We start from the raw sequence: 27318 nt of genomic DNA on the forward strand, positions 1-27318 counted from the left end.
AGAAAGCGCTGGTAGATAGACACAATAAAAACACACAGACACACACACAAATTTCAAGCTTTTGCAACCCACAGTTGCTTCAACAGGAAAGAAGGAAGGAGATGGAAAGATGAAAGGATGTGGGTTTTAAGGGATAGGGTAAGGAGTTGATGACATCTTCGTGATCTGGACTCACAGTGAAGAAGAAGTCCAGAATTTGCTCTCCAACTTCAACTCCTTTGGTTCCATCAGATTCACCTGGTCCTATTCCAAATCCCATGCCACTTTCCTCGACTTTGACCTCCATCTGTCCAATGGCCAGCTTCACACATCCGTCCACATCAGACCCACCAATAAGCAACAGTACCTCCATTATGACAGCTGCCACCCATTTCATATCAAACAGTCCCTTCCCTACAGCATAGGTCTTCGTGGCAAACAAATCTGCTCCAGTCCCGAATCCCTGAACCATTACACCAATAACCTGAAAACAGCTTTCGCATCCCGCAGCTACCCTCCTGACCTGGTACAGAAGCAAATAACCAGAGCCACTTCCTCATCCCCTCAAACCCAGAACCTCCCATAGAAGAACCCCAAAAGTGCCCCACTTGTGACAGGATACTTTCCGGGACTGGGTCAGATTCTGAATGTGGCTCTCCAGCAGGGATACGACTTCCTCAAATCATGCCCTGAAATGAGATCCATCCTACGTGAAATCCTCCCCACTCCACCAAGAGTGTCTTTCTGTTGTCCACTTAACCTTCGTAACCTCTTGGTTCATCCCTATGAAATCCCCAAACCACTTTCCTTACCCTCTGGCTCCTACCCTTGTAACCGCCCCTGGTGTAAAACCTGTCCCATGCACCCTCCCACCACCACCTACTCCAGTCCTGTAACCCGGAAGGTGTACATGATCAAAGGCAGAGCCACGTGTGAAAGCACCCACGTGATTTACCAACTGACCTGCCTACACTGTGAAGCTTTCTATGTGGGAATGACCAGCAACAAACTGTCCATTCGCATGAATGGACACAGGCAGACAGTGTTTGTTGGTAATGAGGATCACTCTGTGGCTAAACATGCCTTGGTGCACGGCCAGCACATCTCAGCCCAGTGTTACACCGTCCGGGTTATCTGGATACTTCCCACTGACACCAGCCTATCAGAACTCCAGAAATGGGAACTTGCCCTTCAATATATCCTCTCTTCCCATTACCTACCAGGCCTCAACCTCCACTAATTTCAAGTTGCCGCCCCTCATACATCACTTGTCACTCAACATCATCTTTGCCTCTGTACTTCCACCTTGACTGACATCTCTGTCCAAACTCTTTGCCTTTACATATGTCTGCTTGTGTCTGTGTATGTGCAGATGGATATGTGTGTGTGTGTGTGAGTGTATACCTGTCCCTTTTTCCCCCTAAGGTAAGTCTTTCCACTCCCGGGATTGGAATGACTCCTTACCCTCTCCCGTAAAACCCACATCCTTTTGTCTTTCCCTCTCCTTCCCTCTTCCCTGATGAAGCAACTGTAGTTTGCGAAAGCTTGAAATTTGTGTGTGTGTTTTTTATTGTGTCTATCTACCAGCATTTTCTCGTTTGGTAAGTCACAGCATCTTTGCTTTTTCAAATATAAATTCTGTACTAATTATAAACATTTGAGGGACAACTAATAGTATTCTCAATTAATTCCAAAGTAATAAACAGCTTCATCAAAAGTATTGTTTGCATAATGATATTTGTTAATGTTGTTGTTGTTGTGGTCTTCAGTCCTGAGACTGGTTTGATGCAGCTCTCCATGCTACTCTATCCTGTGCAAGCTTCTTCATCTCCCAGTACCTACTGCAACCTACATCTTTCTGAATCTGCTTAGTGTATTCATCTCTTGGTCTCCCCCTACGATTTTTACCCTCCACGCTGCCCTCCAATACTAAATTGGTGATCCCTTGATGCCTCAGAACATGTCCTACCAACCGATCCCTTCTTCTGGTCAAGTTGTGCCACAAACTTCGATTCTCCACAATCCTATTCAATACTTCCTCATTAGTTATGTGATCTACCCATCTAATCTTCGGCATTCTTCTGTAGCACCACATTTCGAAAGCTTCTATTGTCTTCTTGTCCAAACTATTTATCGTCCATGTTTCGCTTCCATACATGGCTACACTCCATACAAATACTTTCAGAAATGACTTCCTGACACTTAAATCTATACTCGATGTTAACAAATTTCTCTTCTTCAGAAACGCTTTCCTTGCCATTGCCAGTCTACATTTTATATCCTCTCTACTTCGACCATCATCAGTTATTTTGCTCCCCAAATAGCAAAACTCCTTTACTACTTTAAGTGTCTCATTTCCTAATCTAATACCCTCAACATCACCCGACTTAATTTGACTACATTCCATTATCCTCGTTTTGCTTTTGTTGTTGTTCATCTTATATCCTCCCTTCAAGACACTATCCATTCCATTCAACTGCTCTTCCAAGTCCTTTGCTGTCTCTGAGAGAATTACAATGTCATCGGCGAACCTCAACGATTTTATTTCTTCTCCGTGGATTTTAATACCTACTCCGAATTTTTCTTTTGTTTCCTTTACTGCTTGCTCAATATACAGATTGAATAGCATCGGGGAGAGGCTACAACCCTGTCTTACTCCCTTCCCAACCACTGCTTCTCTTTCATGCCCCTCGACTCTTATAACTGCCATCTGGTTTCTATACAAATTGTAAATAGCCTTTCGCTCCCTGTATTTTACCCCTGTCACCTTTAGAACTTGAAAGAGAGTATTCCAGTCAACATTGTCAAAAGCTTTCTCTAAGTCTACAAATGCTAGGAACGTAGGTTTGCCTTTCCTTAATCTTTCTTCTAAGATAAGTCGTAAGGTCAGTATTGCCTCACGTGTTCCAGTATTTCTACGGAATCCAAACTGATCTTCCCCGAGGTCAGCTTCTACTAGTTTTTCCATTCGTCTGTAAAGAATTCGTGTTAGTATTTTGCAGCTGTGGCTTATTAAACTGATTGTTCGGTAATTTTCACATCTGTCCACACCTGCTTTCTTTGGGATTGGAATTATTATATTCTTCTTGAAGTCTGAGGGTATTTCGCCTGTTTCATACATCTTGCTCACCAGATGGTAGAGTTTTGTCAGGACTGGCTCTCCCAAGCCCGTCAGTAGTTCCAATGGAATGTTGTCTACTCCGGGGGCCTTGTTTCGACTCAGGTCTTTCAGTGCTCTGTCAAACTCTTCACGCAGTATCGTATCTCCCATTTCATCTTGATCTACATCCTCTTCCATTTCCATAATATTGTCCTCAAGTGCATCGCCCTAGTATAGACCCACTATATACTCCTTCCACCTTTCTGCTTTCCCTTCTTTGCTTAGAACTGGGTTTCCATCTGAGCTCTTGATGTTCATACAAGTGGTTCTCTTATCTCCAAAGGTCTCTTTAATTTTCCTGTACGCAGTATCTATCTTACCCCTAGTGAGATAAGCCTCCACATCCTTACATTTGTCCTCTAGCCATGCCTGCTTAGCCATTTTGCACTTCCTGTCGATCTCATTTTTGAGACGTTTGTATTCATTTTTGCCTGCTTCACTTACTGCATTTTTATATTTTCTCCTTTCATCAATTAAATTCAATGTTTCTTCTGTTACCCAAGGATTCCTACTAGCCCTCTTCTTTTTACCTACTTGATCCTCTGCTGCCTTCACTACTTCATCCCTCAAAGCTACCCATTCTTCTTCTACTGTATTTCTTTCCCCCATTCCTGTCAATTGTTCCCTTATGCTCGCCCTGAAACTCTCTACAACCTCTGTTTCTTTCAGTTTTTGCAGGTCCCATCTACTTAAATTCCCACCTTTTTGCAGTTTCTTCAGTTTCAATCTACAGGTCATAACCAATAAATTGTGGTCAGAGTCCACATCTGCACCTCTGTCTTACCATTATATAATCTATCTGATACCTTTTAGTATCTCCAGGGTTCTTCCATGTATACAACCTTCTATCATGATTCTTAAACCAAGTGTTAGCTATGATTAAGTTGTGCTCTGTGCAAAATTCTACCAGGCGGCTTCCTCTTTCATTTCTTAGCCCCAATCCATATTCACCTACTACATTTCCTTCTCTCCCTTTTCCTACACTCGAATTCCAGTCACCCATGACTATTAAATTTTCGTCTCCCTTCACTATCTGAATAATTTCTTTTATTTCATCATACATTTCTTCAATTTCTTCGTCATCTGCAGAGCTAGTTGGCATATAAACTTGTACTACTGTAGTAGGTGTGGGCTTCGTATCTATCTTGGCCACAATAATGCGTTCACTATGCTGTTTGTAGTAGCTTACCCGCATTCCTATTTTCCTATTCATTATTAAACCTACTCCTGCATTACCCCTATTTGACTTTGTGTTTATAACCCTGTAGTCACCTGACCAGAAGTCTTGTTCCTCCTGCCACCGAACTTCACTAATTCCCACTATATCTAACTTTAACCTATCCATTTCCCTTTTTAAATTTTCTAACCTACCTGCCCGATTAAGGGATCTGACATTCCACGCTCCGATCCGTAGAACGCCATTTTTCTTTCTCCTGATAACGACATCCTCTTGAGTAGTCCCCACCCGGAGATCCGAATGGGGGACTATTTTACCTCCGGAATATTTTACCCAAGAGGACGCCATCATCATTTAATCAGTAAGGCTGCATGCCCTCGGGAAAAATTATGGCCATAGTTTCCCCTTGCTTTCAGCCGTTCGCAGTACCAGCGCAGCAAGGCCGTTTTGGTTATTGTTACAAGGCCAGATCAGTCAATCATCCAGACTGTTGCCCTTGCAACTACTGAAAAGGCTGCTGCCCCTCTTCAGGAACCACACGTTTGTCTGGCCTCTCAACAAATACCCCTCCGTTGTGGTTGTACCTACGGTACGGCTATCTGTATCGCTGAGGCACACAAGCCTCCCCACCAACGGCAAGGTCCATGGTTCATGGGTGGGGGGGGGGGGGGTATTTGTTAATACCATGATTTAAATAAATAATTCAGCCTAAATCTGGTAGTAGAAGAAACTGTTAAAAAGAACCAATTTTTTTATGTATTCAGTTAATATGATGAGTTAAGTTTTAATTGTAATTTTTGTAAATTTAACTTAAAACAATGTGTAGTTTCAGTACCTATTATTATGAGGATATAAAATGACCTGATTTTTGGTCTTGCATCAGTCAGTCCACGGCTGAGTTTCAGATGAGGAAGCTGTATTGGTTGGATCAACAACCATGCATCTGGGAAATAAGTTTTACACCAACAGGTCATGTGTTAAATCAGTGACAGTGTCTGTTCAATTTATTTGAAAGACTGTGAAATGTGTGGTTAGGTTTTTACTGCTCGTAGATGTACAACAGTAAACTATTGTAACAGTATGTGGATGTTTGCCTGCAACCTATTAATGAAACTCATCAAAAGTTAAACAATAGTGCACTGGCCATATATAACTGTGTATTATTGGGTGGTTGTGAGCAGTGAAAATAACAACTGTGAAATGCAGCTGTGCACCTGTCCGCTACATTAATTACAGTAGTCAGTGTCGAAATTACAAACCTAATTTTTCAGCCAGTGTAGCATCACAGTACGTTGACACTGAGGACAATCAATGAAGAAATAAAGCAGGCAAATGTCACATACTGACATAATAATTCTGAGTTTAATGTAGACATGTGTTTGGTTTGCACACTATTCCTAATATTTACAGTACACATGAATAAAATGAGTCTTCACTCAGTTTACCACAACACCCTTGACTTCACCCAAAAGGGTTCCTGTCAATCAAATTTATTTCCTTTCAGCAGAGAACACATGAATAATAATAATAATATTGACACTAATAGACTTCTAAAATAAGAAATTTATTACTAGATATTTAATGGAATTGTTCCATTTTTAGATGTAAAAGGATCTACTCACTTAGTCACATGGCATACATGTATCAAATGCTAAAGGACAAATCTATTACATAACAGAATTATACATTTGTATGAACCTGCAAATATAGTGTATATTTTCTTCCAGACTAGGGATCACTAAGCATCCATGTTCAAAGGTGTTGTCTTCTACACTAAAAGTTAAAAGCATCTGAGATTTTACCAATCCGCTTTCCTTATCTGTAGCTCCTCTTATCTTTACAGCTACAATGCATCTTTCCATGAAATTCTTACTATACTTGAGCTTGTCCCTAAATTATTCAGATATACCACAAATTGGGCTACCTGTATCAATCAAACAGTTGCCTTCCCACCAATCAATCTTAATTTTAATGAAAGGACACCGAAAACCAGAATCATCCTCTCTATTGTCAGACACTCATGCAGAAGATCACTTTCAATTTCATCAAATGCTACATCCACGCTGTCTGCACAAGGTTTTATCAACTTTACAGGTATCATAACATTACTTTGATTATTCATCTTGTCAGGTAAAGATTGAACACAATGAATAGAGTCCATGACACAACTAACATCACTTGTTACAGAAGGAACACAAAATACATTACTCAAAATTACTCTTCCTTCTCAGATCCTCTTTCACTTCATTCTACCAATTGGGATGCAAGTTCTGACTAACCACAGCCAGCTCAATTGGGATACAAGTCCTGACTAACCACAGCCAACTTAGTCCAGAATGCACCTTTATCTATGTTATCATCAATCTGGTACCATAGAAACTTCAAAAAGCTTTCACATTTATTCTCCAGGCTCACAGATACTTTACCTTTACTGTTTGGATCATTACTCTGCATGATATTAATGAAAAACTTCTTTGACTGGACTGGTATTCAACAACCCTCACTTACAACATCACATACATCACTCACCTTACCTGTATTGTCAACATTATTTACAAATAACTCTGAAACTTCATTATTCTTAAACTCCTCACATACCTGATACTTCTCATCATCATATTCCTCCAAAATTACTTCATCAACAACATCACCGACAATACAAGTCTCATATCCATCAAAGTCACTTACCTCACCTACATTCATTTGCAAGTAATTGCCAAGGCAAAATTTATGAGTGATGACAACTTAATAAGATAGTCTGATAACAAATCAAAAGCCATATTGGGTACTGTGAAGACTGAAACACAAAAGAGATGCGAAGACCAGAATCTCATTTTCAAAAACACAGAAAATGTCAATATTAATGAACAAGATTTGCCAAATTACATCAACAATTACTTCATTAATATAATAACTTCATTAAGCTTGAAATTCACAAACCAAGAAAAACCCTGAATTTCCAAAAGCTGCTTGTAGCATGAGGAATAGATCCAACAGATGAAGGTGAAGTGTTCAAAGTAATAAAAAGCTTGAAACCTAAAATGTCAGCAGATGTAGATGAGGTGCATGTTTATATCATAACAATGACACCTGCACAAATCCCAAGGCCATTGGCATACATAGCCAACTTATCATTTAGTGAAGCTGTGTTTTCAGAAAGGATGAAAAAAATGTCAAAAACGAAGCCATTATTCAAAATCAATGACAAGCATAAGGTATAAAACTACCGGCCAATATCTCTCCTTCCTGCATTTTCCAAAATAATAGAAAAATTAATGAAGCACAGAATCAACAAATATCTAAATGACCATATTTTAGTCAACAGAAATCAGCATGGCTTCCAGGCAGGTAAAAATACAGAAACAGCATTAATAAGCTACACTGAACAAATAATCAAAAATCTAAAAAAAGACAACAGTGTAGTAGGAATAAATTTAGATCTCTCCAAAGCGTTTGACACTGTCAGTCGTGGCATTCTTTTAGAAATCTGGAAGCAATAGGTATTCATTGGGCAGAGGAAAAGTGATTTGAATCATACCTACAAAACAGAACACAGATAGTAAGACTGATGTTATGTTACTCCAACCACAAAATAAATTTAGTATCAGATGCAAAAGTAGTGGAAATAGGAGTGCCTCAAGGCAGTATTCTAGGTCCCTTACACTTCTTTGTCTACATAAATGACTTTCACACTTAAAATGGAGCAGCAAAGGCCATACTAATCACAGATGACACTAGTGTGATAATAGGTGCACCAAAGCAAATGCTGCAAACAACTACTGATCAAGTAATAAAGAATATCCACACTTGGTTCAATGCAAATAAAACAAATTATATGCAGTTTGGGAAAATATGTTAAAATGTAAATATTTATCTGTTGTTGGATGACAAGGCTATAGACAGAGTGGAATCAACAAAATTGCTGGTGATTCATGTACATGAAAATCTGAATTTTAATGATCATGTAATGAAACTTGTCCAGAAACTTAACTCAACTTGTATTTCTCTTAGAATTATTGCAAATGTTTGTACTGCAGAGGGTGCCAGGATAGCATATTTTGGCTGTTTTCAGTCTCTTGCAACATACGGAATAATATTTTGGGGTTTGCCATCTAAAACAAATCTTTCTGTCACAGAAGAATGCTATCTGAATAATAACACACAGTCATCCACAGATGCAATGCAAACCCTTATTCAACAAGCTTAAAGTTTTAACAATAGCTTTCTTATATCTATACAAATGTGTTCCGTATGTTAGGGCCCACCTTGCAGATTTTCAGACAAATGCTGGCTTGCATAACTACAATACTCAAAATAGCACAGCACTCCATACTCAGGGAACAAAAAGAACATACACACAAAGGCACATGAGCCATATGGGTACAAAATGCTAGAACATACTGCCAGCCAACATCGGAAAGTTAGAAAATGAAAACACAAATGTTTTTACTCGGTAAATGACCATTTAGGAGTGGCAACTATCGACTCTATGAGTGATATATCTTTGCCATAGCAGGCTCTCTGACCCATGCATACCTGTTTTGCTCCACCATATTGCGTTTATTTCTGTTTTGTGCCGGCGACTGTGTATGACTTTGTAGATATTCCCGCATAATAAAGTTGTCTTCATGTATTTTGATATGTTATTTAATGATCGCTGCTGCTCCACGTATCAGGAATAGTCACATTGGTGACCCTGATCTGTTTTCGTTCAATTCGTGAGTGCTATTAAAAGTGATTTGTATTGTGCTACAAAAAATGTTTCAACAACCGTTCAGTCCCTGTGATCCGACTTTACAGCCACAGTTTTTCAAAGTGGAAAATTAACCCATACCAGAAATCACGCCACAGTTTCAGTGAAAAAGTGAACTTCACTGTCAACCAGATTCTAACCTATGTGGCTGCAAGATAACCTCAATGGTTCCCGCTTGGCCGCCGCAGCACGTTCCCGCGCCTACGGCTGCCTCGCGACTGTCGGACTGCATTCTGCTAATCGACGCCTCATCACTACCAGCACCTGCCATTCCTGCTCATCTGCTGCACCCACACATGATGCCTGCTCTACAGCCGAAGACTATGCAACTCTCCACCGACATCTTACAACCCCTCAGTTATGATGCAGCCGCGCCTCCCACGCTGCACCCCATCCCGGCTCCTGTTAGTCTTTGGCATGTTTTCCCAATGGTTTCATCTGACTCTGCCACATCGGTTTCAACCATGTCCGCAACACTCTCGCACCTGTTGTTACCAGCTCCCGCATGCCTACCGCCCGCTCCCGCAGTAGCACCGGCCACCCCACCCGTGCCGGTCCACAATGTTTCATCGACTTCCGCGCCGGGTTCTTTCACTTGACAAACACCAGTTGCATAATCACTTGTCCAAACTGCACCTGTTTCCTCAGTACTGGAGAGTCTTCCACACCGAACTGTGCCCCCACCAGCCGGGGCCCCAGCAACTGTACCTGCCTACACTACGCAACTGAACTCACATGTCAAGACTGAACTCTGTTCTTGCACTTCTGCTGCTTGTAAATTGTGTGGTTTTGTCCCTATTAACCAGATTAGTACAGCTACTGTGTGCCAGTCTCCTGGTGCCTACAATCCTGATTTGGCACCACTCTACACTGCTACACCACCCGCACCCCTGAGTAGTGTGTTCGCTGCACTGGCCGTTCCTCAGTAACTCGCGCCTAGCAGATTCCCAAAACTGCCAGCCCTACAAACCGTGAACCCTAAGGCATGGTTTACATTAGTGGATAAAATGTTGGACATTCATGGCATCCTAAACGATGGATCCCGATTTGTGTGCCTTGTTAGTCACCTGCACGATCACACTGATCTTATTAGTGACATGCTGCTTTCACCTCCCGTTCAGAATAAGTATGAATTTGCTAAAGCTTGTATCATTGAACGCCTATCCCCATCCTCCTGCTGAGTCAATCCAAAGCATTATCCATGAGGAACACATCGATCACCGTACCCAGTCACAGCTGTGGCTCCACTTATGCGCCCTTGTGGACACAGACTTTCTACCAGACGTTGCTGTTTGGATAATTTGGCTACTTAAACTTCCTTCTGAGCTACAACTGCAGCTACTGTTCCATATCTCTGAGCCCCTCAAAGCACACCTGTGCATCACCGACTGTACCTATAGCATCATTCAACACCGCTACCCCCAGCATTCAATTCCAGCATCCACCACCCCCACGCATAATGCAGTAACAGAAGCCATGCCTACCTGCGGCCACGGCAAGACGCACCTCGCTGTCAGCACAAGCAACAGCCCCACCATCCTGTGGTTGCCCAACTGGACTACCTACTTTTACATTGCTGCCCCAAAGGTCACCGGAGATGGCCGAGCGAGCACCTGAGTACACTCCGGCCGTGCAGCTAGCCGCCTCACTGCCCAGCCATGCTCCTGCACCACAAGCTGGCTTTCCTTATGCTGGTTCCACGCTATCTTTGGTGATGTGGCTCACAACTGCAAACCCCAGTGCACTTTCCCAAATGCTTATTGCGGGCACATCTTGGCGCTACATCCCACTGTACTGCCTCACAGCGCCTACCGGCATCGCGTCCAGTGCCTACTGCACTGTCATCTGCTTCACACCTCTTCCTTGAGGACATCAACACTGAACTTGGTTTTCTAGTGGACACTGGAGCTGACATTAGTGTTATCCTGCCCTCCCTCACCCCTAACATAGATCCCTTATCTGCACCACCACTGATAGCTGCTAACAATTCCCTGATTCCGGTGCTAGGTTCCTCACATCTCCTGCTCAAATTTTGCCTTGGATCAGGTTTTCCCATGGACATTTTACATTGCGGAAGTTGATGTACCTGTACTAGACCTTGATTTTCTTCATAACTACACCCTCTCCCATAATCTGCAAGCCGGCTGTCTGACTCACGTCTCCAGTTTGAGTGTTCCTGTTGCATCACACCATTCCCCCCTCAGCTCGAAGTTTCTGCTGACTGTTCACTCTCTGCCCTTTCAAAGTGTATATCACTTGCTTCAAACCTTTCCTCTGCTCTCTCAGCTTTCTTGCGTAAGCATTCAGATTTCGATGCATTGCACACTCAGAATGTTGACCTACGTGTTTGCATTGACGAAGTCTATGCACAACTTTTGCAGACACAACAGCAGCTTCGCACACCCATTCTTGCAATTGTAGACATGCCTCTTCAGCCCTGGTCATTATTCTGCAGCTGTGACCCCATTAATGGTTTGGCTGGCCTCTGCCCCTCCCCCCTCTGACCCTTCCCCCTCTGACCCTCCCCTCACTGCCCCTCCACCCCTCTGCCCCTACCCCTCTACCCCTATCCCCCCCTGCCCCAACCCTCCTGCCCCTACCCCTCCTGCCCCTACCCTCCCTGCCCCTACCACCTCTGTTTCTCCCACATCCCTGCGTGCAATTGCCAATGGCACGTGCCACAGAATAAACACAACTGAAGGACCCACTGTGCGGCGTGAGGTGTGCCACCTAAACGCGCAGAAACTTTGCCGTGCTAAAGACATTGTTAAAGATCTGTTGGATTCCAACATTCTCCATCAATATAATAGTAACTGGTCGTTGCCAATCCATCTCGTGCCAAAGAAGGACAGTACTTTCCACCTCTGTGGTGACTACCATGCACTTAATGCACGCACTACCATCGATAACTACCCTATCCCCCATATTTAAGATTGTACTCAGATGTTGCGTGGTTCCCAGATGTTCTCCATTCTCGACTGTAGCAAAGCATATCATCAGATTCCCATGTTCCCTGGGGATATCCCCAAGACAGCCATAATCACTCCATTTGGTCTCTTTGAGTACTGTTCCTTGCCACATGGTCTCAAAAATGCCGCACAGACATGGCAACGCTTCATCGACTCACTGTTGTTTGACCTCCCTTTCGCCTATGTCTACTTAGATGATATACTGATTTTCTCTCCCTCACCTGAGGAACACGCTCTCCATCTTTCCAGAGTGCTTGCACTGCTTGCTGCTAATGGAGTGGAGATCAACCATGAGAAGTCTCAGCTTAGCAGTCCTGAGGTCACCTTCTTAGGTCACACAGTCACGGCCGAGGGCATCCGCCCTACTTCCTCTCGGGTTGAAATCATACTTAGCCTCCCTCCCCCGAGGACTTCACTGAACTTCGCCATTTTCTAGGCATGGTGAACTTCTACAGGCGCCACCTGCCCCATGCTGTGTCTATCCAGATCCCTCTGACCGATGCTCTGGCAGGTAAGGATACTAAAGGCAAACGCAAACTTGTTTGGACACTGGAGGTGGCCGATTCATTCAAAAACCTCAAAACTGCCCTCTCTAAAGCTGTCACACTCGCTCACCCTGCTCCTGATGCACCAATTTCTATTACAGCTGATGCAAGCGACACTGCAATTGACGCGGTCTGTTTCTTCTCCAAGAAATTAACCAAATCCCAGTCCAAATGGTCTGCCTTCAACCGTGAACTGCTTGCCCTGTATGACGTGGTCAAGTATTTCAGAGCCGATGTCGAGGGTCGCCCGTTCACAATTTATACAGATCACAAACCCTTGGCAGACGCAATCCGTAACCCCTCACGCAATCTCCCCCGACGACGCTTGCGCCATATGAATTTCATTTCCCAATATTCCACTGATGCACAATATATCCAAGGCACTGACAATATAGTCAGTGACTACCTGTCTTGCGTCAACATCATCACTACCCCACTTAACCTTACCAACCTGTCCCGCCGGCAAACCGAAGACCCCAAAATTCATGCCTTGCAACAAGACACAACCTCTTCCCTCCAACTGCAACAACGTGCATTCCCCAGCACCACAGAACTGGTCTGGTGCGTTGTTTCCACTGGTAGCTCCCACCCTCTCATACCCGCAACTCTCCGCCGCTCTGTTTTTGATGTACTCCACAACCTAGCTCACCCAGGCATCAAAGCCTCCACCAGATTGTTCCGGAAAGGTACATCTGGCCAGGTGTTAAACATGACTGCAGGATGTGGGCTCACACCTGCGTACCATGTCAGAGAGCTAAAGTGGGCCGCCATGCACTTCCTCCGCCAGGCACTTCCGACATACCTAAAGGATGTCTACGACATGCCCATATTGATTTTGTAGGTCCCCTCCCTCACTCCAAGGTCTTTCAATATATCCTGTCCATTATTGATAGGGTCACTAGATGGGTCAATGCAGTCTCTTTGGAAGATATTTTGGCTGAGTCTGTGGCTTGGGCCTTTGTTGCCACTTGGATTTCCCGATTCGAAATCCCTACCTCACTGACCACCAACCAAAGTAGGCAGTTTGAATGACAGCTGTTCGCCTCCCTTGGTTCGTACTATGGCGTCGCGAAGTTTCACACAACTGCTTATCACACCCAGGCCAATGGACTTGTGGAGAGCTGGCACCGCATGCTTAAAGCCGCACTTATGTGCCACGGTGGCCAGTGGCCTGACGCTCTCCCCTGGGTTTTGCTAGGCCTCCGCACCGCATACAAAGAGGACTTGCAAGCCTCCCTCACCAAGGTCCTTTATGGGGAGTCCCTGGTTTTACCAGCCGAATTTGTCGAGGATATGCCGCTACCAAGCTCTTCTGAGCTCCCAGCACTCATCGAAAGCATCAGAAGGCACATCATGCTAATCAAACCACCCCTGCCCTCTGCCCACTGTAGGCCTCGTGTGTTCATGCATAAGGAACTGGCCACTTGTGAATTTATCATGTTACGTGATGACACAGTACGGACAACCCTGCAGCCTCCCTACACTGGTCCATTTAAAGTCCTGTCCAGAGGGCCTTCCACATTGTCGATACTTAACAGCGGCAAACCAGTAACTGTTTCACTCTACCGGGTGAAACCTGCGTGGACCTTGCAGGAGCACTCTGTAAGTGACCCCGACATACATGACACCTGCTCTCCTTCCCAGGAATCCTATCATGATTTGGACGGGTCCACCACTCCTCCCCCCCCCCCCCCCCCAGCCCCCTCTTCCTCCCACCTTGCATCCTACATCACAGGTCGGACAACCGGTGGTTCCACCCTGTTGGCACAGTGATTATGTCCTAGCTTCAGTCAAGCTTGCTACACCTACTCCTGAGTGTTGTGCGTGAGATTTTAGCATGGACAAGTGCTTTTGTGATCATCAAGTGTTTCACCCCAACCGGGCTGGCACAGGAATTGACGCACCACCGTGCTCTGCACTGCAAGGGGGGAGGGGGGGGGGGGGGGGCTCTGTGGTGACTATCGACTCTATGAGAGATATATCTTTGCCATAGCAGGCTCTCTGACCCATGTGGACCTGTTGTGCGCCACCATATTGCTTTTCTTTCTGTGTTGTGCTGTACTGTGTGTGACTTTGTAGATATTCATGCATAATAAAGTTGTCTTCATCTATTTTGGTGTGTTATTTAATGATTGCCGCAGCTCTGCATATCAGGAATAGCCACATAGGCTAGTAAATAATTGTAATAATGTTTATATTAAGGCAAAACTAAAAAATCTGTCTTTCACCCCTAAAGTTTCTCTTAATTGTTTAAATCTGATGGACAGCTTTTGAGTGTGGTAAAATCTTGACTAAATTATAGTAATGAATAAAAGGGCTTCCTGTTTAGACAACTTGTACATTGTTGTAACTCTTAATTTTAACTGAGCAAGTAAAAATAAGAACAGTTTGTAAACCTGAAACACACTAAATGTAAACACCAGCTCACTGACAATAGAGCCAAGCACAAAAGCACATCATCAATATTATTGTCAACACCATTTTTGTGAAAATATCAAAGTCACAATGCTAGAGTCTCGAAAGTCTTTTAAGAGTATTATGAATGGAATAAATGCTATTCTTGTTACTAAAGGGGCTTTAGAAAGTCACTCAGTCTGTTTTTAAATGTATATACAACCTCTAGAAATGTTGTGATTTTTTGATGCTGACAAACATGCCAAATACTGGATGTGGGGATTAATCAATCAACTGTACTTGCTTGTACAGTTGCAGAACACAACTAGTTTGGCAAAAATTTCAGTCTTCACATAAATCACAACTGAATAAACAACAAAAATACTTATACAGGTATAATTTTTTAATATGGGCTCCCCAAAACCCCAGTCCCCTGACATATATTGGTGTTGCCCACCCCCCTTCCACCCCCCCCCCCACCCCCCTGCCACCTTATGGGCAGGCCTGATACAACCTGTGTTTAACCTCAGCATTTATTGAACAAAATTGCCACTTCAGAACCACTGTGCTCACCTCAAAGAAAATATTACACCAACACAAGCAATGGAAATGTTTGTGGATGATGGAGGTCTATAATCTAGAATGATATAGGCATAGAGAATTTGCAAACAGACAATGGAGGTCTACTTTACAAGCAACAGAATTACAGGATGAGGTACTATGTGTTACATGAACAATGTGTGCCTTGCCGTGATCACTACTGAAGTGTACTCTACAAGAGAAAATACAAATTCTTATAATGCAAGGGAATGGAATCATTAAACTGAACTACAAATTAGCCTTTGGTTACACTTCAGAGTCTTCTTGAATGTACTGTTAACATAGTGCCATCCAATGTGTGCCTTGCCGTGATCACTACTGAAGTGTACTCTACAAGAGAAAATACAAATTCTTATAATGCAAGGGAATGGAATCATTAAACTGGACTACAAATTAGCCTTTGGTTACACTTCAGAGTCTTCTTGAATGTACTGTTAACATAGTGCCATCCAAACCACCACCCACATACCAATAAAATGGTGATTTACTATTGTGGGTCAAAAATGCTTCATGTGGTACTTCAGCGGCTACAGCAAAGTCCAGTACTTCAAGTGTTAAGTAAGATATTTATTTCTGGCTCAGTAGCGACTACACGCACCTTATCACTTGCGTTATCATTGACAATTACTGATACTGGTTCCTTGGCACCATTAATTTCTAATGGTGACATTTTCACAAGGCTGCCCTCATCCAGGCACCCCTTGCAGATTGGTTGGGTGATGAACAGACATCTGGTAAACATCAGGTGCAGTGGTCAGACAACATGAACCAGTTGTTTGAGGTACTGAAAGATGTTTTAGCTAATGCTATCACACTCAGGCACCCAGTTCTGGATGCATGTATCTCCATCACCATGGATTAGTGTGGTTCCTTGATAGGTGTTGTCCTCCAACAGCACAAAAGCGAGTCCATTCTACTATTATGCTTCTTTTCCAAGAAACTGTCAGGTTCACAACAAAAGTAGTTTTCATTTGGTGGTGAACTGTTCATAGTTTATAAGGCAGTTAAATACTTCAGTGATGACATCAAGGGTCATGAAGTTACCATGTCACTGAGACACTTTCAACACATGAACTTGGTTATCCAATACACAACAGACAATTGGTACATTGGTATAATGGGCAATGTACTCACAGACTATCTGTATGGATTGGTGGTGATTTCCTCTCCTTTGGACTTTGAACAGTTTGCTCGACTGCAGCCAAAGGACACGGAAGTATAGTAACTGCTACAGGATATGGTTATGAACCTTACAGGGGTTTTTCACAGCCTACGAGGCTCCATTATCCTCATCATGCATGACATCTCCATGGGTAGCCTGCATCTGACTGCACCAGCCGTCCTTTGGTGGAAGGTGTTTTCAGCCAAACATGACCTTGTGCACACTGGTATTAAGACCTCCACGTGTCTTGTGACTGAATACTTCATCTTTACAGAAAGACTGCCAGAATGGACCAGCAGTATTCCCTGTCACCAGAGCAACACCAGCTTTCTAAACCAGCCTCCATTAGGCAATCTCAAGATACTAGTAAGGTGATTGTGTTACATCCACTTCAACATATTCACCTCTCTTCCATCATTTGAGGGATACTCCTACATTCAGCTGCTGATAGATTGATTAGATGGGTTGAAGGAAGCTGTATGACTCATGGATGTTAATGCTGATAACATCATGACCACATCTGCCAGTATGTGGATTAATGATTCGGCTGACCTCCTTCAGTTACTACCACCGCGGACCACCAATTTGAGACCCAGCATTTTTCTAAACTGTGCACCCTGTATGGCACTGACAAGCTCCACACCACTGCTTACTGCCCCAGAGCAACAGCCTCATCAAATATTAACACCACACATTTAAAGTGTCCCTCAAGTGCCATGAGGAATCCTAGACTGAGGCAATACCCTGGGTCTTTCTCAGCATTTGTTCAGCATTCAAAGAAAATTAAAAGGCTTCACCCACTGAGGTGCTTTATTGTGAGCCCTTCATGCTCCTTGCTGACATTGTGAAAAATACAGTACCTACACATCCAGTTGAGCTTCCTGCCCTGGTCAAGCATTTAAGATCATAAATTGCCAAACTGCACAACCTTCTTTCTTGGCTGCATTCAACACACTGGGTTTTCGATCACAATGAGCTGGTTCATTGTAAGTTCACAAGATGACACCATACAACCAGCACTATAGCCTCCCTAATTGGGCCATCACTGGGTTTTGGCCAAGGTGAACAATACTACGGACATTTTACTGAATGGTAAATGACAGAAAATTTTGGTCAACTGGATCAAGCCTACTCAGACTTTAGATGATGATCCACCTACAATTGTGTCCGCACACCATACAGTGTTGAGTGGAACACCTTTAGTATCATGTGACATTCTGCCTTGCCAAGTATTCTGTCACCTATTCCTCTTAAGGTCAACTCTTGCCAAGCTCCTGCCCCCTCTTCCCTTGATAGCATCGATGTTTCACTTGATCAGCCCACACTCACTTTGTGCTGATCAACACATATGCTGTGTTTGCTATCAGTGTATCTCACCATCGTGTTGATGACCTCATCATTCATCTGTGTGACAACACCATCTTCATATTATGTAACTGCAATGAGGCTACCACATTGCATGCCATATTTCTGTGTTCATTCCCGATTCCTCATAATGCGGACAAAGATCACATCACTGCCACGATCAATGACAGAGGGTATCTCACCATCACTGTGCCTGTTCATGCAGTCTATTCCCCATCACCATTCTCAAATGCTGGCCAGCACCGGCAACCTTCCAAGTGCCTACATGACTATATCATCTCAGGGGTCCACACCCACAAAAATGGTGACCCTCCAAGAAACAGTCCAACCATGCCCTCCTTCAGGACCTGCCATGACATGATTGGTCACTCAAGTTTGCCCCCACAGCAGTTAAGTATTGATGGGCTGCCATCTGTCTCAATTATGACATGCTCTGACACCACTAATGTCTCCCTTCCAGCTTCCATCATGCTGTACATACCTGGCATGGGAGGAGGGGTGGGGATGCTCAGTGGTGACAATTGATAGCACCAAAGTGGTGGTCAACAAGTGAAACAAATTGCTCTGCATGAACAGTGTGCTTCAGTTTTCTGTCCAGATGATACACATGTTTGTCATTATTTGTATTAACAACATAGTTTGGTGAATAAAGTCAGATGCAATCAAGTGTTGGAGTATTCTTGTCTGTTCTGTCATTCACAGGATCATGAATATTTCCACATCTTATTTTGAGTTAGTCTAGCAACCTTTTGTACCCTGGCCAATGTGTGGCACTCATTAGGGTGTATTGTAATGGACCAACTAATATGAAAATCCATGAGGAATCATAACACTAATATCGAGGTGAAGTAATTTCTTAGGTTGTATTGTGGTGGACAGAATAATGGACAGATTCATGAGGAATTGACAATAATGAGGTCAAGTAAACATTTTGTTTTTCACAACTCATTGTGAGTCTACCAAGATTCATTGTGGTCTTTTGTACCCTGTGTGGAGAAGCAATATTTTTTCTGCTAGAGCAAATGACTGGTTTCTGTTTGTAATGGGCTCAAACAGATGTGTCCTCAAGCAATAGTAATGCAAATATTAATTAAAATGCTTGAGAGAAAGAAACATCTGCAACCCTTCCACTATGAGAGACCTGCTATAATTTCATTATATGAATCCCCTAACAATTCTTGAGTAAGGTTATTCTCAAAATAAATGATTGTTTCTATCCAAGAATAAGTTGCAAACAGATATTTTGCAGCAAATAAGTTAACATGCTGTACAATTGATTTTATACATTTAATCAATTAAATGACAAAATCTAATGCAGGTATGTACTGTTTTATGCAAGGTGTTAGTGATATTGATTGGTATGGATTTTTATGAAGGAATGTAGCACTTATTTTATTTTCCATGTGCTATGATTTTGTTTCTACATGTCATTTACAGAGGAGGTTAATGTAACTAAATTTAGATACTTAAGTTAATTGCTTAGCTTGACTTATCAAAAAGTATTAAGATTAACCCTTGAGCAGGCATGCCTGTGTATAAAGTGCACCAACTGCAAATAATGTTGTTGTGCACAGTTCCATTGTTGTTTTACAATAGCAAACCCCTACCTATTCCTGCATTACTTTTTCAGGTAGCACAGTGAGAAATGTGTTGTCATAGGTTCACGTGAGCTACAATAATTTAAAATAAACTGCAAGTGTATCATCTTAGTGTAGAAAGTACACCACATGCCCTGTCATGTAAGTAATTTTTCCTTCACTTTTATTTCATTCCTTTTTAATTGAATCAAAAGATAACACATAACAAGTGGGTATATCACTGATCAGGACGAGATCAAAGCTGATAGACAATGAGCTTGATTGATTACTCAGTAAGGATCCAGAGTTCATCTCTGTACCAGACAATGAAAACAATGATGACTCCGAAAAAGAAAAGGAATTCATCACACAAAGTGACCACAGTTCAGATGATGACTGTGAAGAGCCACTCTCCATTCATGGTATTTTTATTGGGAGGGACAAAACCTGTAAATGGAATATACCAAGAATATTGTGAAAATACTTCCTTGGCCTGCGGGTGTTTCCGGAGGGGTCACAAGTGAAACACAAGCTTTATGGACAATACTTAGCCTGGAAATGATTGATGAAATTGTAAAATAAATGAACATATACATTCAGTTTAAGAAAGAATGTGTACAATATTACAGAGAAAGGATGCTAAGGAAACTACAAGGTGTAAAATAATGGCATTGTTGGGATTGCTGTATCTCATTGGGACTGAGAAAGCAAACCACACAAATGTCACTGAACTGTGGACCACAGGTGGTACTGCTATGAAGATTACGAGAGCTGTGATGAGCTACAGAAGTTGTGTTGTCATTTTACAATGTATCCGTTTTGATGACAAGAGTACCAGACAAAAAAGAAGAGCAACTGATAAACTTGCTGCAATAATGATAATATTGGATACCTTTGTGGTGAACTGCAAGAATGCTTATAGTGTAGGACAATTTGTACAGTAGGCGAAAAGTTGCAAGCTTTCCAGGGTCACTCTTCTTTTGTTCAATATATCCCAAACAAACCAGCGAAATATGGGATAAATATTTTTGTTTTAGCAGACACTAAAACATTCTTCACTATTAATATTGTTGAAGTCTATTATGAAAAACAACCTAAAGGACCATATTATGTTTCTAATTCTCCCTGTGAATTTGTAGGAAGGCTAGTTACTCACACTGAAGGGTCAGGATGACACATTACAATGGATAATTGGTACACTAGCTACTCCTTAGCCAACTCCCTTCTGAAAAAGCAACTAACAGGCATTGGCACATTGAGAAAAAACAAATGTGAGATCCCACAAGAATTCTTACCTGGGAAATGAAGGGCTATCCATTCCTCCTTATTTGGTTTTCAGAATGATATGACGCCAGTTTTTTATGTGCCAAAACAAAACAAGGCAGTTATATTACTTTCAACTATTCACAATCTTGGAACCATTGATGAAGTTACAGGTAAACCAGAGATAGTTTTGGATTACAATATAACAAAAGGAGGAGTCAACGCAGTCGATCAACTAGGAGGTGTTTATTCCATGACAAGAAGATGGCCATTGGTTGCATTCTATGCTCTAATAGACATGGCAGGAATCAATGGTCAAATAACTTTTCATGTAAATGGGAAAGATCAAAAAAAGAAGAGAAGAATTTTCTTGAAAGATTTAGCGCTGTTTCTTATGAAGCCTCAACTAGTGGAAAGAGCTAATATTGCTTCACTTCCTGCCGACATTGCAACTTTCCTTGTGAAATACAAAAATCCATATGTTGAAAGAACTGAGGAGGATACCACCAAGAAAAGAGTTCAGTGTGTGACATGTGGATGAGCAACCATATGGTGTAACTCATGCCACAGCTTTGTTTGCAAAGGACACTTAAAAGCAGTGCATGCATGTGAGAAGTGTAAACCATTTCCCAAAAATGTGCAATACATTTAACTGTGTGGATGGATGGCACTTTGTGAGAACTGATACTTCTTCAATGTATAAAGCCTTTGTAATTTTATACTGCAATGAAAGAGTTGTTCAGTATGTGGTTAAAAATGTGTTACAATAGATTGATGTGTCAGCTGAGGCAGTAGAAAGATATGAAATTTTCTTATTTGTTTAATCAAATAGTAAATTAGTGATGTAATATAACTTTATTTTATTGTTGTTTAAATAAACTAAATGTAAACTGTGATTTAGCTCATAGATGCTTCCCTTGTAGCATAATGACAGCTTTTGACTACGTGTGAACAAAATGCCCCACGCACCCGCTCGTATTACCAAAATTGGCATGCCTGCTCGAGTTTTTAGCAAGAGATGAAATTGATTAAATAATCCTCTTTACAGTTCAGTTCACATGATTGGATGAATTCAAGGAATGTACAAATAGCTTTGTGTTAAAATGTTCTACCACACTTAAAGAATTTGAGAAAAGATTACATGAATACTTTAGAACAATGCTCAAGTACCTCACACGGAAAGTTATTTTTATCCGCTATAGGACTGAGTAGTCGAGGAGAGATATGTATATAGGTTGGATTACTCCCAGATACTATGTGGCTCTTCATCATAGGCCAATTAACTATACAGTTATGAAAAGTGAAAGACTATGATAATAAAGCTGTGAAAATTACCTCAATGGGGGATCTAGTTTGAATAGTATTCTTAAAGATTTAATTATGAAATAAGAGTAATATCTAACAGTTAAATATACATCCATTATGTCACTGCCGTGACATGTTCACACTTTCAAAAGGCCGCAGGTGTGGCAGTGCTATTTCATCCATGAATAGTTCCTCAGGCTTCTGTATGTCAGCGCACGTTTGTGTGTGTGTGTGTGTGTGTGTGTGTGTGTGTGTGTGTGTGCGTGTGTGTGTGTGTATGTTTGTGTGTGTGTGTGTGTGTGTGTGTGTGTGTATGTTTGTGTGTGTGTGTGTGTGTGTGTGAAATAGAGAGAAAGAGAGAGAGAGAGAAATTGGTATCAGAGCCTGCCATGTGCCTCAGTCTATTTAAGGCTAGCCAAATCGGAATAAAGTTGCGTTCAGTCTACAGGTCATGTTGTACTTAAACCTAATTGCAACATGATTGGTGATGAGTGTTGTCCTGTTTCCTGCACAAATTTCTACTCTGATTGGCCCTTCATTTATTCTCATGATGGCTGATGGTGTTATGGAAGACTTTTTATGTTGGTTGATCGAGCAGCAAGTTTCTTGATACTATTTTATCTTGTGCCCTGTTCCTTTTCACAGATATTGCCAAGAATGTATCAAGTCTTGTGTCAACTCACCCTTTTGCAGAATCTGGCTTGTTTAATGTTTGACCAAATATGTGAACCTCTTTCAAAACACTACTGTAAATATACCCATGTTATTGCTTCCCTGGTTGAGTTTTACCACCGTAGGAAGCAACCACATCAACCCTATCAATCTGGGCAGCTGAACTCTCTGGGTTAAGTTGTCGTCATTTTGTGTCCAATATACATATAGAGTACACTGGTCACATGGTGATGGGTCATGAAGTGTGAGCACATCCCCTCCAGAGTCTAAATCCATCCCTCTCTGAGGTTTTAGCTATTGCACAGTGATTCAAGGAGTCACGAGCTGCAGGTAACCTAATTAGATCATTGTGTGAGGTATCAGGAACCCAACCCTCTCCTCCACACCAAGTTTCAGATAGTTCACAGGGGAAGACATGGCTGCAGTGGTCTGCACACAATCATAGCATCAAGCCATTCAGTCTCACTCCCAGAAGTGTCACACTTACAAAGTAAACAGGCCAGTAAACAGCAATGTGTGCATTCCTCATTCCCATCATGCCTTTATTGTGTATTTAACCATGAGTGCCCAAATGGCCTTAAGCACTGGGCTACCTGTCATAATTGTAACAAAAAAGATAACATTGCTTCTGTTTGTAATGTAAAAACTCAGCACAATGATCCTGATGTGTAAATGGCCATAAACATTGTATTAGGTGTTTATGTTGCACCAAATGAATTTTTCATTGATGTTAGTGTTTTTTCTAAAGTTCTGCACATGCAAGTGGATAAAGGAGCTATAGTCACCTATTCAAACCCCTGAACTTATGTGGACTTGGCACCCCTCCTCTTCTCCCTGTGTCACAAAAGTTAGTAAATTACAATAAACAAAGTATTCCTACTCTTGGTCAGTTCTCTGCCCCAGTGACCTGAGAGTCAGTAGTTCAGTCACTTACATTTATTGCTATAGATAAAACAAATATGGAGAATCTTTTTTGATCAGATGCTTTAAAGTTGTTTGGTTTTACCATTTCAGATGAAGTGAATTTAGTGTCTGAATTAGTGCTGTATACACAGTTAGGTCCATTATGTTCTGAGTTTTTCTCATTGTCCTCTACTTGACTGAGGTGTGCCAATAATTTTCAAGTGCACATTACCATGTAACCTTCTGTCTGCTTCCAGTGGCACTCAGCAAACAAGTCGAAGGTAAATTAGATCACCTCATGGAATTCGGCATTGTTCTGCCCATTGCATCAAGTGAATTGTTTACACCCTTAGTTATAATAAAGAAACTATTGGGCCTGTTACACCCCTGCAAAGATTTTAAAGTTTCTGTGAACACGCAATCTGTAGAGGACACTGACCCGAGACTGCTCTCGAATGAACTCCTTGCAAAGTTATCAGGTGATCAATATTTCTCCAAAATTTATTTGTCATATGTCTATTTAGAACTTCGTTTAAATACAGTGTCACAACATATGTTAGTTGTCAATACCTATTTTGGAATGTACTAATACTTCCAGTTGCTTTTTGGTGTCCCAGCATTCCTGCTATTTTTCAACTTGTTTTGGAACTACTTATAGCACCTGTGCTTGGTTATGCAAAGTAGTAGTTTCCAGTGTTTCCACTGATAAACATTTATGAAATATCTATACTCTTTTCTGTCCTCCAACCAGCCAGGTTCAAGGGTCATTTAGAAAAACATCAATTTTTTTAAGTCTTCTATCATTTATCTTGGGTTTGAAGTTTCTCACAAGGGTCTCAAACCCTTGTAAAAACGTGTTTCTGCTATTGTATTGCTTCCATGCCCTTTGTCAGTTAAAGAACTTCAGGTTTTTCTAGGCAAAGTTGCCTACTGTCAAATTTTTGCCTGGGCAGCAACAATTGCACTGACATGCAGAGGAACTAAGTTTTGTTGTGAAACCATGTTTTCCACTTGTAAGAACATATTGCAGACTGCACCTTGCTTAGTGACATACTAACCATGCCTCCACTTGGTCCTTGTGATGGACACTTCACCGTACAGGTTGTGGGTGGTACTGGCTCACAGATAATGAGTCACCCTCCTCTGACATTATGTTTCCCTTTTTTCTGATAGAGATAACCAGTTCTATGTATACTATTGATTCTTGCATAGTGTGGCTGAGCGGTTCTAGGTGCTTCAGTCTGGAACCGCGCGACCTCTCAACCACTACGGTCACAGGTTCGAATCCTGCCTCGGGCATGGATGTCTGTGATGTGCTTAGGTTAGTTAGGTTTAAGTAGTTCTAAGTTCTAGGGGACTGATGACCTCAGAGGTTAAGTCCCATAGTGCTCAGAGCCATTTGATTCTTGCATAGGTCAAAATTATCTCAACTGTTTCATTAAAAGAATTCATTTGATTTTGCATATGACGTATTATATTTCAGGCTAAAATGTATAAAAAAGAAATTAATGTGTTGACAATCGATATGTACTAACAGTTAAAATTACACTCCTTTTAAAAACATTTGAAATCACAAAATTTCTGGTATACTTAAAATTCATATTATTAAGTGTACAATCTAACTCTAATTACTAAATTTATTTCTGGATTTATTTACAAAATAATGATATAATTTGGTGAAAATTCTTCTTTGGTAAAGAAAGTTTTTTAAACTCTTTTACTTTGTAAACTCTTTGGAATAATGTGAGTACCACAGACTGTAGGTAGTAGTGGGCATGCCTCAGATGGTAATGCATGTATTTTGCTAATCTTGTCTTTCTTGTGGTGTGACAGAAATGGAGATTGTGTAGTCAGTGTGGTATAGAAGAATGTGATAAAATAAAAAGATATTTGTAGCAACAGGCAAATCTTCATCAATTATTTAGTGTAGATCACATCGAAAATGTAAAGCCTGATCTTTGAACTCTAACGGCTCTGACGAGCCGTCATGTTAACATTCCAGTCAGCCTTTGTACCTTGCACAGCATACACGTGTATCTTTCTTTGTGCTGAAATATATGTATGTATAGACATTTATGGGAACAGTTTGTTACATGTATTTCCGTTTCCCATATTGGTGACCCCAAAGTTTCTATGTCTTCTGCTTTCCACACCGGCTGTGTGGAATCAACAGGTTTTACATTTGACACCATGGCTGCCTCACCCAACATTTTATACAAGGATTTTGAGGCTCAGATACTATTACCAGGCCACTCCAACCCCCTGTCAATGGGTGTTTCACCACTAACGGACAGTGATTCGCAATCTCCAATGAAGTTAACCTCAAACTTTGCAGCTCTGCAATGTCCAAGTGTTACACAGTTACCTCAAACAATGGACTCAGGTTCTGTGTTGCCCGACTGTGCATGTCAACATGTGACAGGTGAAGTGGATGATTTCCAGAATTGCATAGTGATTGATCACTCATGTAGTGTTCAAAGGGACCAAAATTCACACACATGCTTTGATCCTCTGCGCACCACAACATTGGTTACAGTAGTGCCATGCGCAATGCCACCATTTGTGCAAAACGCCGTCAAACATTTTTGCCCTGACACTGAGGGCCGCTCCTTCTTCATCCTTACTGACCTCAAACCACTGATGGACGCCTTCTGTAACCCTCTCAAAGACCCACCCCCTTGGCATTTCCGCCACTTTGGCCTGGTCTCTCAATTTACTACAGACATACACTACATCAACGGTAAGGGGAACATCCCCACTGGTTTCTTTTCACAGATCAATACTGTCTCACACATCATCGATTTATCTGTCCTCGCAACTCTCCACGCCTCTGACGAGGACTCTCAAGCTCTCCTCATGGATCCTCAGACATAACTTGTGTTAACCAATGCCATGTTCTCCAGCATTTTGGATGAAGTTTGGTACAACTCTTCTACCAGCACTCTGCAGCTGTTGCTCCCTCCCACGTTGTGGTGACAAGCCTTCGACGCCTTGCATAACCTTGCCCAACCTGGCATCTGTGCCACCACATGCCTCGTCACCGAGTGTTTTGTTTGGAAAAATGTTAAGCAGGACTGTCAAACCTGGGCATGCAGCTTCTGCCAACGCAACAAAATGAGACGCCACACCTCTCCCACCCCTTGGCAAGTTTGACATTCCACAAGGACGTTTTCGTCATGTACATATCAACCTTATTGGCCCTCTGCCACCATCAGATGGCCACAGATATATCCTCTCCACAATCGATTGCATGTCTTGCTGTGTAGAAGCTGTTCCTTTATACAACATCACAGCAGAAACCATGGCCAAGGGATTCGCCTCATCATGGATCGCTAGCTTCAGTTGCCCATCCACCATCACCACTGACCAGGGTTGACAGTTTGAGTCTACACTTTTCGTGATTCTATGTAACCTTTGCGGTGTTAAAAAATTCAGTCAACATCCTATCACCTGCAAAGCAATGGTTTAGTGGATTGATGGCACCACACTCTTAA

This window comes from Schistocerca cancellata, chromosome 1 (assembly GCF_023864275.1).
Source record: "Schistocerca cancellata isolate TAMUIC-IGC-003103 chromosome 1, iqSchCanc2.1, whole genome shotgun sequence".
Classification (NCBI taxonomy): domain Eukaryota; kingdom Metazoa; phylum Arthropoda; class Insecta; order Orthoptera; family Acrididae; genus Schistocerca; species Schistocerca cancellata.